Source organism: Styela clava, unplaced genomic scaffold (genome assembly GCF_964204865.1).
Source record: "Styela clava unplaced genomic scaffold, kaStyClav1.hap1.2 HAP1_SCAFFOLD_138, whole genome shotgun sequence".
NCBI lineage: Eukaryota > Metazoa > Chordata > Ascidiacea > Stolidobranchia > Styelidae > Styela > Styela clava.
In genome coordinates this window covers 17501-22500 of record NW_027556630.1, presented here as the reverse complement: position 1 = coordinate 22500, position 5000 = coordinate 17501, and the positions used below count along the sequence as shown (strand labels likewise).

At 54.5% G+C, this 5000-nt stretch overlaps 1 non-coding gene across 1 annotated transcript; it reads right to left on the bottom strand.

The window, feature by feature from the left end:
• Positions 1-160: 160 nt before the first annotated feature.
• On the bottom strand, positions 161-1970 carry LOC144419288 (small subunit ribosomal RNA). Its single transcript, XR_013473965.1, has one exon. It is a non-coding gene; the product is annotated as a small subunit ribosomal RNA (ribosomal RNA).
• Positions 1971-5000: the final 3030 nt, after the last annotated feature.

The following is a 5000-nucleotide window of genomic DNA, read 5'->3' as shown; positions in this document are numbered from 1 at the left end:
CGAGCGCGGTGCCCAGAAGCCACCATCGCACTCGGCTGCCTTGCTATGCCAACGTGTTACGCGTGTCGCACGGGGCAGAACCCCGGTTGACGGCCGCCCTCTCGGCGGCACCCAAAGACAATTAAGTGCGCGGTCGGCCGGGGCCTACCACCACTTTCGGTAATGATCCTTCCGCAGGTTCACCTACGGAAACCTTGTTACGACTTTTACTTCCTCTAAATGATCAAGTTTGATCGTCTTCTCGACACGCCGACGCGGCCGTTGCCAGCCGCGACGGGGCCGATCCAAGGATCTCACTAAACCATTCAATCGGTAGTAGCGACGGGCGGTGTGTACAAAGGGCAGGGACGTAATCAACGCAAGTTGATGACTTGCGCTTACTGGGAATTCCTCGTTCAAGGGAAACAATTGCAAGTCCCTATCCCAATCACGAATGAGGTTCAACGGGTTACCCGGACCTTTCGGCCTAGGTTAGACACTCGCTGCTTCACTCAGTGTAGCGCGCGTGCGGCCCCGGACATCTAAGGGCATCACAGACCTGTTATTGCTCAATCTCGTGTGGCTAAACGCCACTAGTCCCTCTAAGAAGTTAGACGCCGACCGAGAAGGTCGCGTAACTATTTAGCATGCCAGAGTCTCGTTCGTTATCGGAATTAACCAGACAAATCGCTCAACCAACTAAGAACGGCCATGCACCACCACCCACAGAATTAAGAAAGAGCTCTCAATCTGTCAATCCTACCTGTGTCCGGGCCGGGTGAGTTTCCCCGTGTTGAGTCAAATTAAGCCGCAGGCTCCACTCCTGGTGGTGCCCTTCCGTCAATTCCTTTAAGTTTCAGCTTTGCAACCATACTTCCCCCGGAACCCAAAGACTTTGGTTTCCCGGAAGCTGCCGGAAAGGTCGTCATGGTAACGCCTCCCGATCGCTAGTTGGCATCGTTTATAGTCAGAACTAGGACGGTATCTGATCGTCTTCGAACCTCTGACTTTCGCTCTTGATTAAAGAAAACATTCTTGGCGAATGCTTTCGCAGTAGTTCGTCTTCCGCCGATCCAAGAATTTCACCTCTAACGGCAGAGTACGGACGCCCCCGTCTGTCCCTCTTAATCATTACCTCGTGCTCCGAAAACCAACAAAATAGAACCGAGGTCCTATTCCATTATTCCATGCAACACTATGCAGGCGAACAGCCTGCTTTGAACACTCTAATTTTTTCAAAGTAAACTTATCGGCCACCGCCGACACTCAGTCAAGAGCACCGACGGAGAACCGAAGGTGAGGCGAACGCAACCAGTGACACGCCTTGCGACGGACCGGCGGCGCTCGCCCAAAATCCAACTACGAGCTTTTCAACCGCAACAACTTTAGCATACACTGTTGGAGCTGGAATTACCGCGGCTGCTGGCACCAGACTTGCCCTCCAATGGATACTCGTTAAGAGTTTTAGGATGTACTCATTCCAATTACAGGGCCTCGTTAGAGTCCTGTATTGTTATTTTTCGTCACTACCTCCCCGTGTCGGGAATGGGTAATTTGCGCGCCTGCTGCCTTCCTTGGATGTGGTAGCCGTTTCTCAGGCTCCCTCTCCGGAATCGAACCCTGATTCCCCGTTACCCGTTATCACAAAGGTAGGCACGTAGCGTACCTTCGACAGTTGATAGGGCAGACACTTGAATGATACGTCGTCGGTGCAGAGACCGTACGATCCGCGTGGTTATCCAGAGTCATCAAACGTCACAGGACGAACCCGGTCGGTTTTGATCTGATAAAAGCGCGCCTCCCGAAGTCGGCGCTTAATGCATGTATTAGCTCTAGAATTACCACAGTTATCCACTTCGCTTACGAGACCAAATAAACCAAGACTGATTTAATGAGCCATTCGCAGTTTCGCTTTACGAGAACTCGTACTTGCACCTGCATGGCTTAATCTTTGAGACAAGCATATCACTACTGGCAGGATCAACCAGATAGCTGCGACAGCTGCGCTCGGCCCTTGCTGGGCCGCCCGGCGCGTGCTCGTCGCATTCGTTTAAGACCGAGGCGATCGCCTGCGGCCGTACTCAGCTTCGACAGTCGCTGGCCGCGACGTCCACGCTCTCGCCGGCAGTGCCAGGCGGAGCGATTTGCGTTTTTTCTTTGCTCGCCCTCTCTCGGGCTCGATCCATTCAGTTTCGCACAAACAAGAGCTCTGCCGGCCGCCTGCAGCGGTGCCTAAAACCCGGGCATAACAATGCGACCGTTCTGCTAGGCCGACAAGCGCTCAAGCCAGACGCTCGATCGAACGCCCCCTACATATTAGTCGAGACAACGGCTCGCTCATTAGCATCGCGTTTGTACTTTAACTTTTTTTGGCTCGGTTTCTTTCGACGCCGATGCCGGCGACGCAGCACTCTCTCGCCCGCCAGCCACCGAGAAAAGGGTGCGCTCCGACCGGCCCCGCACCGCTCTTTCTTGGCTCATTCGAAATTACTGTCTTTCGCTCTGACATGCCTTACCTAGGGTTAGGTTAGTATGCTTGCACGTTTGTACTTTAACTTTTTTCGGCTCGGCTTCTTTCGACGCCGATGCCGGCGACGCAGCACTCTCTCGCCCGCCAGCCACCGAGAAAAGGGTGCGCTCCGACCGGCCCCGCACCGCTCTTTCTTGGCTCATTCGAAATTACTGTCTTTCGCTCTGACATGCCTTACCTAGGGTTAGGTTAGTATGCTTGCACGTTTGTACTTTAACTTTTTTCGGCTCGGCTTCTTTCGACGCCGATGCCGGCGACGCAGCACTCTCTCGCCCGCCAGCCACCGAGAAAAGGGTGCGCTCCGACCGGCCCCGCACCGCTCTTTCTTGGCTCATTCGAAATTACTGTCTTTCGCTCTGACATGCCTTACCTAGGGTTAGGTTAGTATGCTTGCACGTTTGTACTTTAACTTTTTTCGGCTCGGCTTCTTTCGACGCCGATGCCGGCGACGCAGCACTCTCTCGCCCGCCAGCCACCGAGAAAAGGGTGCGCTCCGACCGGCCCCGCACCGCTCTTTCTTGGCTCATTCGAAATTACTGTCTTTCGCTCTGACATGCCTTACCTAGGGTTAGGTTAGTATGCTTGCACGTTTGTACTTTAACTTTTTTCGGCTCGGCTTCTTTCGACGCCGATGCCGGCGACGCAGCACTCTCTCGCCCGCCAGCCACCGAGAAAAGGGTGCGCTCCGACCGGCCCCGCACCGCTCTTTCTTGGCTCATTCGAAATTACTGTCTTTCGCTCTGACATGCCTTACCTAGGGTTAGGTTAGTATGCTTGCACGTTTGTACTTTAACTTTTTTCGGCTCGGTTTCTTTCGACGCCGATGCCGGCGACGCAGCACTCTCTCGCCCGCCAGCCACCGAGAAAAGGGTGCGCTCCGACCGGCCCCGCACCGCTCTTTCTTGGCTCATTCGAAATTACTGTCTTTCGCTCTGACATGCCTTACCTAGGGTTAGGTTAGTATGCTTGCACGTTTGTACTTTAACTTTTTTCGGCTCGGCTTCTTTCGACGCCGATGCCGGCGACGCAGCACTCTCTCGCCCGCCAGCCACCAAAAAAAGGGTGCGCTCCGACCGGCCCCGCACCGCTCTTTCTTGGCTCATTCGAAATTACTGTCTTTCGCTCTGACATGCCTTACCTAGGGTTAGGTTAGTATGCTTGCACGTTTGTACTTTAACTTTTTTCGGCTCGGCTTCTTTCGACGCCGATGCCGGCGACGCAGCACTCTCTCGCCCGCCAGCCACCGAGAAAAGGGTGCGCTCCGACCGGCCCGCACCGCTCTTTCTTGGCTCATTCGAAATTACTGTCTTTCGCTCTGACATGCCTTACCTAGGGTTAGGTTAGTATGCTTGCACGTTTGTACTTTAACTTTTTTCGGCTCGGTTTCTTTCGACGCCGATGCCGGCGACGCAGCACTCTCTCGCCCGCCAGCCACCGAGAAAAGGGTGCGCTCCGACCGGCCCCGCACCGCTCTTTCTTGGCTCATTCGAAATTACTGTCTTTCGCTCTGACATGCCTTACCTAGGGTTAGGTTAGTATGCTTGCACGTTTGTACTTTAACTTTTTTCGGCTCGGTTTCTTTCGACGCCGATGCCGGCGACGCAGCACTCTCTCGCCCGCCAGCCACCGAGAAAAGGGTGCGCTCCGACCGGCCCCGCACCGCTCTTTCTTGGCTCATTCGAAATTACTGTCTTTCGCTCTGACATGCCTTACCTAGGGTTAGGTTAGTATGCTTGCACGTTTGTACTTTAACTTTTTTCGGCTCGGCTTCTTTCGACGCCGATGCCGGCGACGCAGCACTCTCTCGCCCGCCAGCCACCGAAAAAAGGGTGCGCTCCGACCGGCCCCGCACCGCTCTTTCTTGGCTCATTCGAAATTACTGTCTTTCGCTCTGACATGCCTTACCTAGGGTTAGGTTAGTATGCTTGCACGTTTGTACTTTAACTTTTTTCGGCTCGGCTTCTTTCGACGCCGATGCCGGCGACGCAGCACTCTCTCGCCCGCCAGCCACCGAGAAAAGGGTGCGCTCCGACCGGCCCGCACCGCTCTTTCTTGGCTCATTCGAAATTACTGTCTTTCGCTCTGACATGCCTTACCTAGGGTTAGGTTAGTATGCTTGCACGTTTGTACTTTAACTTTTTTCGGCTCGGTTTCTTTCGACGCCGATGCCGGCGACGCAGCACTCTCTCGCCCGCCAGCCACCGAGAAAAGGGTGCGCTCCGACCGGCCCCGCACCGCTCTTTCTTGGCTCATTCGAAATTACTGTCTTTCGCTCTGACATGCCTTACCTAGGGTTAGGTTAGTATGCTTGCACGTTTGTACTTTAACTTTTTTCGGCTCGGTTTCTTTCGACGCCGATGCCGGCGACGCAGCACTCTCTCGCCCGCCAGCCACCGAGAAAAGGGTGCGCTCCGACCGGCCCCGCACCGCTCTTTCTTGGCTCATTCGAAATTACTGTCTTTCGCTCTGACATGCCTTACCTAGGGTTAGG